This window comes from Desmodus rotundus, chromosome 3, assembly GCF_022682495.2.
Source record: "Desmodus rotundus isolate HL8 chromosome 3, HLdesRot8A.1, whole genome shotgun sequence".
Lineage (NCBI taxonomy): Eukaryota > Metazoa > Chordata > Mammalia > Chiroptera > Phyllostomidae > Desmodus > Desmodus rotundus.
In genome coordinates, this window is record NC_071389.1 from 78,462,426 (window position 1) to 78,478,063 (window position 15,638).

Sequence of the window (15,638 nt, forward strand, 5' to 3'; positions counted from 1 at the left end):
GCAAGCTACTTAGAATATCCTCCCTTAAGGGGCTATTCTATGAGCCATTGTTGGATCCTACTCTCCTCCTGGCCCCTGCGTTCCCATTCGCCAGGCAGCCTAACTGCCAAGAGGGCTGGCAGTGCCCAGGTGTGATACCTGGTAGCTACGCTTCCTCTCTGTGTGTGCTCTGTTGGCTCTAAGTATAGTTTGCATCCATCTGCTGCTCTCGCCCTTCTACGCTACAGAGTTAGGTGTTGTTTTGTCCCCTGGAGGGAGCCCATATTGTTCTATTGCTACCACAGAAAAAACAAATCAGGTGCAACAAGGAAAATATGGAGTGTAAGCATGTGTTTCCAGGTCATCAACATGCAAGCAAACGTGCATGAAAATGAGTGCTAATTTACTGCATGATTCAGTGTTTGCAAGACTATCAAGTTGTTTCCCATAGGCAGCCCAACAGCCATCACAAAGTAATGAATTTTTATTATAACCATGTATGATGGTTGAACTAGCAAAGTAATGATCAAAGAAAACAAAATAATAGCAAAAGGTGATAATAATAATGATAGTGTAATAATTAACTGGCAAAGGCATTTATAACAGGGGTCAATTGGCTAATAGAGTTGTTTGGGGCAGTCACAACATGTCTGATTTTCTCATTTTAACGTTTTTTCTGCTGCCTTCATTTAAAAAAAATCTTGGTTATGAAAATAGACTCACATTAATAATCAAAATAGAAACAAATTGAATGGATAGTAGGTCATGTTTTTTATTTATGTGTTTCATATTAGGTTTTGGAGGCCCTTTAAAATTTGTCTGGACTGTTTTGCAGAAATTATTAAACCAGAAAAAAACTCCAGCTTTTTGGAATTTTATGTTCTGTTTTGAATTACACTCTTCATTACCAATTTTCTCATTCATGCATATGTATCTTCGGATTTGCTTTGGTTATCTGCAGAAATCAGGGTGAATTGTACTTTCACATGGACCAAACCATTTGGAAACAAGACCGTTTAAAAAATAAATAGGTATTTAAAAAATTCATTTTATCTTTTTGTATCCCTCTTTACTATTTTCCTTTTCTCATATTTTTTCTTTTTCTTAGTTTTTGTCGAGTCTATTTTAATATATCATAGAAAGGAGAATTGATCTAATTTTAACAATATAAAAGTAGCGTACATAAAGTCAGGTTGTTCAAAAGAGAATTCTGAGTAATGTAAATAGACTTTAATGTATAGTTAGCCCTTTTACTTGAAAAGTTGTCTCAGTTCATGCTCATCTTCTTTCCTGGAGTGTTGTTAGTTATCTCACTTTAGGCAAGTGAGTATCTTCCAGCAGTTCTCAGCCAGAACAAATATTTACAGTTAAGCCCTAAACTCCAGAAAATGGCTTTGTATCTGTGCTGGAGGTGGCTGGGGGGTTTAAATGGAAAGGCTGACTTTGTCTTAACTTTAGAAACACAAATGGAGCCACTACAATAAATCATTCAAAGACATTCAAATGGATGTTTATTAGAAGAAGCTTACCTCCCTTAAACTAACGTAGAGAGGGTTAAGAGGCTATGGGGGCTGTGATCCCACATAACTAATGGGCACACTTTTCACAGACAGAAGGGCCATGCTTTAGTCATAGTGGTAAATCTGTAGTGACAGACGTTTGTTCTATATTTGTGAATGACCTGATTTGGCATGCATGCAGCTCGTTCTACTGACAATAATGGTAACATAGTGTGAGGAAGAGGGAGGGAAGAAAGGAGAAAGAATTAGAGGAGGAGGCGCAGTAGAGGGAGGACAGAAACCCAGGCAGAGAGAAAGGGAGAAGGGGAAAGGACTATTAAACAGTGAGAGATCAGGAGCATCTAAGGGTGATTCAAACCTGCCTTTAGTAGATCATTATTTGCATTTGGGAGCAATTCTAATTGATTCAGGGAGAATTGCTTTTCTTTCCTCCATTCTCCCTCCTCCTTCCTCTCCCTCATCTCCCCTGAAATCTCTGGGGAAGATAGATATTCAGACAGCTGTCAGCTGGTGCAGGATGCTTCTGCATCAAGGAGTCCCTTATAATTTGCAGAACTTGGCTGGCCCGCTACCCTTTGCTACTATCCTGCAGCCTCTTCAGGTAAGAAGGAACTGGCCCAAAGTGATGGAAAAACAAAAGACAAACACACAAAAAAAACAAAGGCTGTAATAATTAGAAGAGAAGTAGTGTTATGCCCTCTGCTACTTCCTATTCCCTAAAGCCATTCCTTCTTAAAGTAACAGATATAATCCATGGCAAGAGCAATTAGGACACCCAAAGACACCTCTGTTGAGAGTGCGTTAGGAGTGGTGGGTAGAGCACTGAATGAGAGAAGGGAATCCTGGGTACTGCTACAGACTTGCTATGTGGCCATAGACAAATCCCCGCCTATCTCTGAGCCTATTTCCCAACCTGCAAATGAAACAATTCAAAACAAGGTCTCTAGGGACCTTTTAGCATTCAAATTCACAGTTCTCATGGTAAGCATGTAGACATGTAAATAAGTAGCTCTAGAGTCACCACCTCAGACGTCTTTTCTGACCTACCTATCCAAAATATTTCCCTGCCCTTGAACACACCACTTGCCATTGTCTGACACGTCTTGTTGGTTTCTTTATGGCCATTTGATTAGCTGACTAGGGTGCAAGCTCCATGTAAATTGAAACACAGTCTGTCTTATTCACCACTTCTTTTTCAGTGAAGAATATATATATTGTTCATATTTTTTATCTTCTCATTATAAAATAAATGTTTGTGGAGTACTGAATGGCTCTACCCAGGAATATTTCTATGTTGCGATTTTTCAGTTTATAAACAATAGAGACATACTGGAGTTACTTACCTCAGTGAGTGGGTATTTATAAGGAATACACAAGCGAGCAAGGGGTCGGAAACTTTTCGAAGCCCACAGGCAGGCTCTACTGAGAAATGGAGTATGGCTATCACCACTTACAATCCAGTTCAAGTTTTACACCCTAACAGCCCTTCTGATGACCAGCATTTACTCTGTTCCCTGTCTGCTCCGATCAAGCCTCCTTGCTCTCTGCTCTGGCTCTGCCACTTCAGTGAGACTGTTCACTGCTCCCCGCTTCCCTTGTTCCAGGCTGTCCAGCATCACCAACTCTCTGTGGGGTCTGAGATCAAACTCACCCAGAAAGGCTGGATTGGTTTACCTGTTAACTATCCAGTACAGAAAACCTCTTTCAGACAAAATTGCCCTGATAACAGCATAAAGGGAGCACATCAGAAGCAACTGTATAGCTTTTTTAAAGTATACTTCCTGGGGTCCCATTGATAGGTAATTAATTAGAACCTCCATCTGGTGTTGAATTGGACATCTGGTATTTTGAGAAGTCTCCCCAGACAGTTTTTTGTGCACCACTAGACAAGATATACTGCCAGGTGCCCATCCTAAGCCCACTCATGTTACTGAACCAAAGGAGTTCATCTAATGAAAAGTGAACAGGATTTGCAGCAAAGAAAGTAAAGGTTTATTTAAGCAAATGGCACCAAACCTGCAGTCATAGGTGAGCTGTTGCTCTAAGACTTGGCTTCCTGATGGCCTCTAGAAGATGGGTTGTATAGGGGGAGAGTGATTTATCATGGTGGAGTTAGAGTCATGGTGTCCCTTGATTGGTTGGCACTAGGGCAGGGGTAGTTGATCATTGCATCTGGTCCTGATGTCAGCCATGGCATCACTCTGTCTGGTTTCACAAGGGTGTGGTCAGTGGGGCTGTTCACTTTTCTGGGTCTGGAGCTGAAATACAACTGAGGCCTAGATGTTATTTAGGTCTTTGTCTCTGTGGTCAACAGACCCAAGGTTTTCCCCTAAGATTATTTGATGCTGACCAAGACCTCACTGTCCAGAGGGCTTAATTATTACTGGAGCAGATGTGCAAAAGAGAAGGACAAATGGGTCAGGGTGCTCCTAAGCTAAACAAGGCCAGTTTGAATTAAAAGGAAAGAAAGAAAAGATCATTTAAAAAAGTTAAGTTTCTGTATGGTTACAATCTGCTGTGCCCAAGGAGGTGGAATCCTGGGTACAAAGCATGGCAAACACAGAGAACTTCAAAGAATCCTTTCATATACCCTGTGTACCTTTCTATCAATCTGTGCATCCTTTCTGCCATCTATCTATATACTAACATTCCTAGGTATGATATTTAGATATTAAATTTTGATTCTACTATCCCTTTCCTTTCCCATCAGAAATACTTATGAGGAATGATTAAGACAAGTTAGAGTGTTTCAAAAAACTGGAAACAGATGAAGGTTCATTCTAGCTGTGGTAAGATAGAACATAAAGCATGCAACTCTGGATTCCATTTCAGGATTAGAATTTAGCTCCTTAAAATAATAATTCTTTATTCTGTATTCTTTTTCTCAGTCATACTATTTCTAACGTAGGAGTACCCAGAAAGGAATTTATTTTTTCTGGGTCACATGAGGGCAGCCCACAGAATGATTTATGAAATAAAACTACTACTTATTTATCAAAAAAAAAGCCATGAAAAACAAAGATAAAGGATGAGGAGGAGAAAAAGAAAAAAAAACAGGAGGAGGAGAGAGAGGAAAACAACATCAAACAGGCCAATTTTTATGGCTGACATTAGGAGGTCCTTGGGAAAGAATGAGCTATCAGGAAGTGAGGAAGAGTGGGCAGTAACTTATCCAACATAATGTTTCCTGATCTCCAATTTGTATGATGTACAAAAAACATACAAGATACAGTCTTGCCTTCATTGAGCTGAAAATCCAATAGGGGAAACACATGGAAAGGATCTACAATATTAAATAAGATAATATATATTAACAACATTTTGAGTGCCAAGACTATTGTATGTTCTCAATAGATGCAAGTTCCCTTTCATCTGAAACAAAGGAGTTGATCAAACACTAGCTATTTGTATCAGATTTACCTAACCTTTGGTCCAGCTTGTTTCTCCTTTGCCTACCTCCATGTGATTTTCCAGGTTCCCTTGCAGCTAGGATGGCCACAGGAAACAGAAGAAGTCTGCTGGTATTTTCTCTACCCTGTTGTACTATGTTGAATAGTATCCCAAAATAATTCATGTCTACCTGTAAATGTGACCTTATTTGGAAATAGGATCTTTGTAGATATTATTAAGTTAAAATGGGGTCCTACTGGATTAGAATGGGCCCCAAATCTAATATCACTAGGGTCCTTATAAGAAGAGGTATAGACACAGAGGAGAGAAGGCCATTTGAAGATGGAGGCAGAGACTGGAGTGATGTATCTACTTCAGAAATGCCAAGGATTGCTGGTAACTCCGGAAGCAAGAAGAGACTTGAAAAGATTCTTCCCTAGAAACTTCAGAGGGAGGACAGCCCTGCCCACACCTTGATTTTAGACATCCAGCCTCCAGGACTGTGAGAGAACAAATGAATATTATTTTGAGCCACCCGATTTGTGGTAATTTGTTATGGCAGCCCTAGAAAACTCCTCTTTCTTCTTTCTAGAATGAGGATAGCTTGTCTTGAGGAATAGCAGACATCTTGCAATGACAGAAGCCATATTCTTAAGTAAGGATGGTAGACTAGGAAGACACTAGAAACCTGCTTCCTTAGGGCAAGTACCCCAGACTTCTGATAAATAAATCATAGGTGTTTCAGTTATTGTCACTCACCCTTCCTGCTAAGGATGGCACATTTCTGACTAATGCCTCCCGGTGAAGAGGAAATGACTCGAGAGTAACCTGAGTTCATATCTCAGCCATGTTATTATGTAGATGGGTAGCCTTGGGCAAGTCATAAAGACTTTTTAAACTTCATTTTATTCCTCTGTAAATTAGAAACAATAATATCTATTTGAGTTTAAATGAGATAGTTTATGAGAGAGCCAGGGGTCATCAACAGGGGTGGGGAAGCTAATTCAAGTTACCAAGACTAGAATCCCAAGGACCAGGATCCTGTCTGTGTTGATTATCAATGCATATGCAATATAAAGACTGTTTTCCACACCTCTATCTTTGTGGGGAGAATGTCAATTTAATTTTTTCTTTTTTTTTTCTCAGTAAGCAGCTCTTGGCAACCCAGGTAAACGTACTTTATATAATATAAAGAACCATACCAGCACTGGGGGTTAATTACAAATTAAATAGCTCTACCAGACAGATTACATAAGAAATGGTACTGGGATGAAGGGCTCCACATGCTCTCATCCAATAAAAAAGAGCAGAAGTAACTTTTTCAAGTTCTTTCTGGGATAGTCCTGCCCCACCAACTTCCTGAACCTTGTTTTTTTTTGCCCTCAGCATGTCTCTTTGATCCCAGAACTCTTCCTTTGGTTATGAGCAAATTTAAGACATGAGCTAGTAGCCTGTGGTGTCAACACTTCCTATTCAGAACTAACAGGCAGAACATCAAGGATAGGAACTTGTTCCAAAAGGCCATGGGCCCTGACGTAATTAAAAGAGAAACTTCAGGGTACACCATGGAAATATGCCAAAGCTCCATGGAAATCTGAGTGGTAGCTGGACTTTCTCAGAAGAACAGTTCCAACAGACCACATCTTTACCCACTTCCCACTTGGCAGAAAGGCCTCTCCCTAAAGAAGCTCAATTTTCTGAAGGGCTAGAGCTTCTCGATGTTCACTGCATCAAGATATAGGTCCATGCTTGGCCTGGCATCCTAGCTGCATTGTGTCTTGTTCCTCTCAGAATTCAATTCAAATCACCTGTTTATAGACTCAAGTCTAAACATAGCAGGCCCTGGTCTGTCTTTTCCTCTCCCTTCCACCCTTTCACACCCTCTTACCACTTTAGAGCTAAGTGAATATGGTTTTCCAAATATAGTTTTGCAGCCAGTGTGTTAGGCTTTCTAATGAGCAATGGTAATTGCTTCAGCTATTTCCCAAAATGAAAATCAACCTCTGAAGAGCAGCTGGTTTTTTGTAATATTCTGCTTCCTCCGACTGCATCCCCCATTCCTACAAGTCAGTCAAAGCCTAGCCTTGACTGTTTCATCTAGGAGCAGGGCCTGTGGGACCAGGCAGGAGGAATGTGCTGATGGTAGGGAAACCGAATAGGCAGGCTATTGTGTACTTTATTATATTTAAGGAAATAGGGAAGGGGGAAGAGGGTGGAGGAAGACCTGCTTTTACTTTTGATTTCTAAGATATCCTATTAAGTGTTGTGCTTATTGATCTAACTGAAAAGATAACCAGGTTTTTGGATGACAGAGCAAAGATGTTTCCACCCTCCTTCTGTTTTCAAGAGTCACCCCAAAACAACAAAGAGTACACAAAACAAAAACACAAACCCCATATTCTTAAGGACAGGAGATATCTGCAATCTGGAACCACAATATATGAAGATGAGAAACAGATGGAGGAATGGTAAGGCACTTAAAAGATTACGGAAAGTCAAACCTAATGGCCTGAGGGTGATATCACATCAAATCAAGCCAACTCACTCTGCACAACACAGGGGCATCCAGGAGTTGAGAGGCCCATATGGCAGCAGTGGATGAGAGGGAGCACAGCACTGGAAACAACCCCCTTGGGAAAAGGGGGATAATACCAGCTACCACTTGTGATGCACTTGTTGGCATCTGGCCCTTTACACACGTTCTCTACTGCTGTCCTCATACTCACAGCACAAGATACTGTTTCTCCCATTTTATAGATGTAAAAACTGAGGCCCAGAGGGATAATTTGTCCCAGATAACAGGAGACAGATACTAAATCAATGTACAGCTGACCCTTGAGCAACATGAGTTTAACTACACGGAACCATTTACATGCAGAATTTTTTCAGTTGACAATTTGAAATAACTTGCAGACAAATCACTTTAGCCTAAAACAGATGACGTAAGCTTATAGCATCCGATAAATACAGTGTAGTACTGTAAATGTATTTTCTCTTCCTTATGATTTTCTTAAAAAACATTTTTCCTTTACCTTACTTTATTATAAAAATACAGCACATAATACATATAAAGAACAAAATATGTGTTAATCAACTATTTATGTTATTGGTAAGGCTTCTGGTCAACAGCAAGCTATTAGTAGTTAAGTTTGGGGGGCATTCCAAACCTCTAAGTGGGTTTTCGACTGTGCGGGAATTGGTGCCCTTAACTCCTGTGTTGTTCAAGGGTCAACTGTATTTTTAGTTGCAAAGCCTTCCCACCAGCCTCCACCACCCCTCTATGTGAAACCAATTCGTGAGTGCCAGCTGAAACCTGAGCTGACTATGTGGCCAGGTTGTCAAATGGTTGGTAGGTATGATAGCAAGTGCTGGGCAGGGCTGATGCTGTCTGGGGTCAGGCATCACTATTTGGCTCCAGCTGCTTGTTGCTTTGAAAATTCCTAGAGAAACAAAAAGGTAACCACCTCCCCCTTGCCTTCCTGAACAGGATCTAGTCTGGAGGAGCCTTCCTGCTGGGATGGGGCCATACCTAGAAAGTGAATCCTGAGGTCCACAGTAGCTGAGGGTCCACCAAACACACTGGCCTATGTCCTGAGAAGGGGGATGGGGTATCAAGGGATTTGCTAATCCTTTCCTACACTTGCCTGTTTACTGCTGCCCTGCTACCTGCCCTGCACCGCCCAGAACAGGTTCACACCCCACTGTTGCTTCCTGTCTCCACAGATCACCAACCGCACAAAAATTTGTGTACATCCAGGTCATGAAGAAACAAAGCATCCAGCATCAAAACTGCCAAATAAAGTCTGCAGTGCTTATTATCTAGTTTATTAATGATTTCTGTTGATGGCTCAAAAGTCATTCAGCGGACACTTGATGGGAATCTACTATGTACATAGTCACCATGTCAGGTGCTTTAGAGAAGAAAAGATTAAGGGCATTGTGCCTGCTCTCAAGAGTCTGTAACCAGTCAGAGAGATATGGCACCAGTCTCTGAAAAGGGATCTGAAGATGTGAGGTATGGGTGATTGAGAGCTAGTGGGGAGATTCTCAGTGTTATTGAAATCCTTCTCATTTTCTGTTTATATCTCTGGCTGTTCCATTAAATTGTGAACTTCTGAGGGGGACTGGGGGAGTCACAAGCTTTATTTGTGTTATTTCTGAAACCAGTTGCCAAAAACTACAGCAGTGTTACCGCATAGTGAAGTAAGACTTTTTCTAACCAGATCTGAAGCCCCCTCCTCTTAAGCATAGTGTGATTGTTCTCAAGGTCTCCAGTTCAATTTCAGCTAGAGAATTAACCATTTAATATCTACCTGTCACATTTCAAGAGTTTCCATATGCACGCTGAATTGAAAACCTGTGGGAGCAGATCCGAATCCTTCAGCTGTCAAGTCCCTTTGACAAGCAGCTGCTCCTGATATATACTATAACCTCACATTGATTCGTCCACACGTGTGTATCAAGGGGCTCAGAATGAGCCTGGGATGGGTCATCTGGGGTTCAGGCCTGCTGGGACACATCCAGGCAACTGAAGTTTATTTGCACAGGGGTTGAGAAGCCTCCAGGGAGAGCATTAAGGAAGAAATAAACCAGGCACAGTGAATTTCACCCAGTAAAAAGTCTTAATCATTCTAGGGAAGGGGCAGTTCTCTCAATAGTGTGATCTCTGTCACGTAGGTGTGTTTCCTGGTCCAATACCCACTGGCCATCTGTTTGTGTCCTATGAGGAGGTGGCAAAGGTGGGGGGCGGTGGGCTGTAAATAAAAATGAAAAGAGCTGTTTCTTGAAATTCTTAAAATCTTGAGGCCCAAGTGACACTGTTTCTAAACAGGAGAAGGCATTCTTTCTGCCACGTTGCAAGGCATAGGTCCAGCAAGTGCTCATGGTGCCAGGCATGCTGATGCCCAGGCACCAACGCTGACTAGTAGCACGAACTCCATGAGATGCTGTTTGCAATGGAGCGGCCATACCATCAACCTGCTCAGCAGAACAGTGATGGTGTGGAAGCCACCACCAGCAAGAGACAACCTTGCCTGGTGGAGCAGCAGACATGGTGGGCAGAAGCAAGGATTTGGGTGTCCAGCAGGAGCCAAATGAAGCAGCAGAGGAAGCACAGCAGTGTCTGCCAGAGTATAAATGAGACCATCTACTGGCCCTCCCTGGGAAGGGGTGGTGCAGATTCAGGGGCTGGGAAGAGGTGAGGGAGGGGTTGGGGAGGGAATCTTTGAGAGTAGTGTGCGGGGGACTGCCATTCTGTATTAGGCTTGTGACTGAAAGAGCTAGGGGCGTTTGATCTCATTCCTAGTCATGGATTTGAAGGCACTGGGAAGATTTGATTTCTTTTGTATACTCATATAAACACATAAATGCACAAACTTACACATATACTCATTCTATCAAAGACATGTACTATGCATGTAAATACTCATATGTACCATATTTGTGCTTGTACATGAATTGTAAGTTGTTAAAACGAGGTGGGGGTGGGTAACAGTTGGGTGATGGGGTCAAAGTGGGTGAGTGACATTTGGCTTCAACCAGAGAGCTCTGCTTTTACTATTATACACTTTGTACTTCTGCCTAAGATTTCTTATAAAAAATGTTATCATGGCAAAAAGAAAGAAAGAAAAAGAGAGAGAGAGAGAAAGAAAGAAAGAAAGAAAGAAAGAAAGAAAGAAAGAAAGATGTTTGAAAACTCACTTGATATAATCCAACCATATTATTTTATAAATGAGAAAGTGGGGACACAGAGATGTTAAATGACTTGCCTGAGGCTATGAAGACAAAAGTAATGGGTTAAGGGCTCAAGTCCAACGTTTTTATTTTATTTTATTTTCCAATTACACCATATATAGAAAGAAAGTATATACACTAAAATAAGGAAGTCTGGATATTGTACAGAACTCTGAGTGTTTCCCAGTTTTAAATGATTAGAGGTTTGAGAACTGGCTTATTAGATGTTTGATTTTTTTATTTATAATTTTATAGCAAAAAAATAGTAGCTATGGGGGCAGTAATATAGATTAAATTAATACACTTTTGTAAGAAGTGACCACAGTTAATACAATTTTAGGTTCAACTTTAAAGTCTACTAGACATGTTATATTAATCAGAAATGTAGAACAAAATGAGATTATTTTGTTTTAGAATGAGCTTTGAAAAACATTGGCTCAACTTTCTAAGCACAGGACACAAAAAAGTTGACAAGAAAGTTTGCAAGTTCATGAGTAAATATTAAGAGAATAGAATTATTCACTGAGGAAGGAAAAGCAAAAGAGGCTAACCATTTCCAGGAATGTAAAAAGTGTCTTGACTAAGCTGAACTATTTTTATCCACCACCAGGAGGACAGAATAAGGGCAGACCTGTGGAAATACCATGAGAGATGGAGGTGGTAGAGTCAGTAGAACTGAGATGCTGATGCATACCTGGTTCTCAACGCCTTGCAGAGTTGTAAAGCCCAGAGGTAGATGTGAAGTGATCAAGCAATCCAGGGAAATAATGGTGGCTAGATGACTGACTCCTGGTCTCTGTTATTATTTCAGAAAACATCAAGTGTCACCACATGGTGAAAGCTAAAGGTAATTCACCAAGGAGGCATATGGGTAGGGAGGAGGAGGCTAGGGGTACCTCTTTCCATATGCATGCTAAGATGATCACTCAGAATGGCCACTCACTCTGCAGGGCTGGCTCCCTGACCAAGTCTGAGTGCTCTTCTGTACTCTGCTCCTGCCTCTCCTATTATCCAATTAGAGATTTGCAGCTGCTGAATGGTCCTGTGACTAAAGTCCATGACATTAGAAATAAGGCAATGTACTGAAAAAACAAATGAACAACTTTGAGGCTTCTACTCAAGATGGCAGAGCAGGAGGTAAATGCTGTACTTGACTCCTATAACCACATCAAAATTACAACTAAGAAAACCATCCTTACAGACCACTTGAAGACTAGGTGAACAGAGCTCCTATAACTAAAGATATAAAGAAGAAGCCAAGAATGGTAGGAAGGACAGAGACATAAAACATTCTGGTCACACACCCACTTGTGGTGGTTAAGAATCGGGAGGGATATCTCAGCTGTGGAGGTCCCCACTGAGGAACAAGGGGACCCGGCCCCACACTGGGGCCCCCAACCCAGAGCACCTGTGCCAGGAAGAGGAATCCCCGCAATAGCTGGCTGTGAAAGTCAGCGGGAACTCACTCTGGGTGAAGCGGAAGGCTGCTGTAGTCCCATACGTCCTCTTAAAGGGCTCAAGCATAGATTCACTTGCTCACACTTTCCCTGAGCTCCAGAGAAGGGACAGCAGGTGGAAAAGGGACATTCGGGGAGGAACTAGGTTTTCTGGCTTCTGGGCGAGGGCTGGAAAAATAGCTTTCTCTGGGACTAAAGTGCTGATGGGTGGCATTGCTTATTTGTTGAGCCCTCACTCTATTCATCTGTTAGGTGCCATTGTTTCTTTGCTGAGCCCATCTCCCCCACAGCCTGCAGGCACAGTTGGATGTCAAATCTGTGTCTGCGTTAACTTGGATAACTCAGCTCTTGCTCCACCCAGGTGATGCTCTGAGACTCTGCCCCACCCAAGTCACATACCAACCTGGTGTCCCAAACCTGGTGAAGGAAAGAGACACACAAGTCAGGGAAGTGTAGAGAGTCCTAAAAAAGATGAATCCAAAGAGGCCCACACAAACCACATATCATAATTAAAATGTTAAAGGTTAAAGACAGAGAGAATCTTAAAAGCAGCAAAAGAAAAGCAGTTAGTTTTCTACAAGAGAACTCCTAAAAGGTTGTCAGCTGATTTCTCCACAGGAACACTGCAGGCCAGAAGGGAGTGTCACAAAATATTAAGTGATGAAAACCCAGGACCTAAAATCAAGATTGTTCTACCCAGTAAGGCTATCATTTAGGATCAAAAGGGTAATAAAGGGCTTCTCAGACAAGAAAAAGCTGAAGGAGTACATGACAACCAAACCAGTATTACATGAAATGTTAAAGGGTCTTCTTTACAAGAAGAAAATAAATATGAATAAGAAAATTAAAACAAAGAAAAAATTCTCACTTACAAAAGCAAACACATAATAAAAGAAGTAGATCAACTCTCACTAAAGTTGGTACAAAGGTTAAAAAGCAAGAATAGGAAGATTATGTGTAATTATAACAGTAAATTAAGGGACATACACATTCACACTCACGAATGAAAAAATAATGACAAAAACCCAAACATGGTGGAGGTGAGTAAAAAATGGTAGGGATTTTAGAATGTGTTCAAACTTAAGTGACCATCATCTTAAAATAAATTGTTATAAACATAGCTTGGTATATATGAAACACATGGTAACCACAAACCAAAAATCTACAAGAGATATAAAAAAATAAAGAGAAAAGATTTCAAACATAACACTACAGAGAGTCATCAACATAAAAGAGAAGAAAGCAAGATAATAAGAAAGGAAAAGAGAACAACAAAAACAATCAGGAAACAAGTAATAAAATATAGTAAAATAACTACGTACCTTTCAATAATTACTTTAAATGAATATAGATTAAATGCTCAAATCAGAAGATGGATAAAGAGAATGTACTCAATATGAAACATTACACAGCCATAAAAAAATATAAAATCTTACCCTTTGCAACAACATGGATGGACCTAGAGGGTATTGTGCTATGTGAAATGAGTCAGACAGAGAAAGATGAATACCAAGTGATTTCATGTATATGTGAAACCTGAGAAACAAAATAAACGAACAAATAAAATAGAAACAAACTCACAGATATAGAGAACAAACTGATGGTTCCCAGATGGGGGAAGGGGAGTAGGGGATGTGTGAAAAAGATGAAGACATTAAGAAGTACAAATTGGCAGTTACAAAATGGTGACCAGGATGTAAACTACAGCATAAGGAATTTAGTCAATAATATTGCAAAAACTATATATGATGTAATGTGGGTACTAGACTTACCAAGGGGATCACTTCATAAGTTAAATAAATGTCTAATCATTATACTGTATACCTGAAACTAGTGTAATATTTAATGTCAACTTTAACTGAAAATTTTTAAATTAAAAGTTAAAAAAATAAATATACTTTGGATATCCAACTTATTTCACTTAGCATAATACCTATTTCACTTAGCATAACATCTCTTATGCTAACTGAAAATCAGAGAAAAATACTGTATGATTTCGCTCACATGTGGAATCTGAAAAGTGAAATAGACAAACAAAATAAAATAGCAACAAACTCATAGATAGAGACAAATTGATGGTTGCCAGAGGGAAGGGGTGGGGGTTGGGCAGAAAAGGTGAAGGGGAATGAGAGGTACAAACTGCCAGTTATAATGTAAGTCACAGGGATGTAGTGAACAGCACAAGGAGTAGAGTCAATAATATCATAATAGCTTTGTACGGTGACAGATGGTCACTAAACTTATCGTGGTGATCACTTCATAGGTATATAAATGTCAAATCACTATGTTGTATGCCTGAAACTAATCTAATATTGTATGTCGACTATAATTTAAAAACCAAGGGGCTTGGGACAGTGGAAGTCATGGCGCCACCTCTGAGGAACTGCATCCCCAGCCACTGGCTGTGTAACTCGGAGGAGGGCAGCCCAGGCAGCTGCACCTACACCCAGTGTGGCTACATCTTTTTGATGCTTGTTGCTGCATGATGAAGAGCAGCGAGAACATATGCTTCCTGCTGTGTCTGTGATGAGACACACAAAGTCCCAATTACTGCTGGGGGTGGGGGGGTGGGGATCGTAACCTGTAAGGTCTCTAGCATCAGTGCACACATCCTACCTGTGGGGTCCACACCACTTAAGAACTCTTTTTGAGGGACTATTTGCAAGGAAGACGTCTGAGCTACTAAAAAAGACAAGGTTTAAATTTATGAACATTTTGCCCAGGTGACATTGTCTTGGCCAAAATGACCTCCCTAGGCGACACACAGTCCAGTTACCTCCTGACTGTTGCCAAAAATGAACTAGGGGTGGCAGTGGCCCACAGATATCCCGATGATTCCCGTCAGCTGCTCTGAGATGTGGTGCCCTATGACCCACAATAAAGAGTTCTGGAAAGTGGCCCAAGTACAGCCTGAATTCTTGCAGACTTAAGAAGCCACATTTTACCCCAAGGAGTGGGTAAGCTGTTTCCAAGAGTACATGTATGAAAGTAACAGTAAGACACCATTGTCTTTATTCAAACACCTGGGTCAGCCAGCAACCAACCTTAGAAAAGTCTGCCAGAATATACTCTGTAGGTGGAATATTTTTCTTGTGAACCTTTCAGTGGATTCCATTCTCTGGAGTGAGAAATTTCTCTTCTGGAGTTTCCATAAACAAACTGTATAATGTTGGAAATACCCTATTCCTTCTGACAGCCTTATAAATGTGTTTTTTTTTAGCTGTGACAAAGAAAATATATATTTTTTGAAAACATTTTTATTAAAAGGACTTTATGATAAAAAAGAATTAATAAAAACTTTGGGTTCATCTACCACCTTAATTTCTTAATAAGCTGAGAGAAACATCTGAAACATGATTGAGTCCTGGACACATATCATTAGCACAAATGCCACTCCCTGCATCACCTTTTTGTCTTTTCCATCAGAGAAGCAACTGGAAACCAGTGAGACAAAAGCAGCTGGAAGTGGATACAGGAAGTGGATATTCCTGAGATGGGGCAGTGACAAGACACATACGTGCAAAGTGACTCAGATGGTACTGACAGGAATGCCTAGACT

At 40.7% G+C, this 15,638-nt stretch overlaps 1 pseudogene; it reads left to right on the plus strand.

The window, feature by feature from the left end:
* Positions 1-14,442: 14,442 nt before the first annotated feature.
* Positions 14,443-15,009, plus strand: LOC112309060 (exosome complex component CSL4 pseudogene; annotated as a pseudogene).
* The last annotated feature ends 629 nt before the right edge of the window (positions 15,010-15,638 follow it).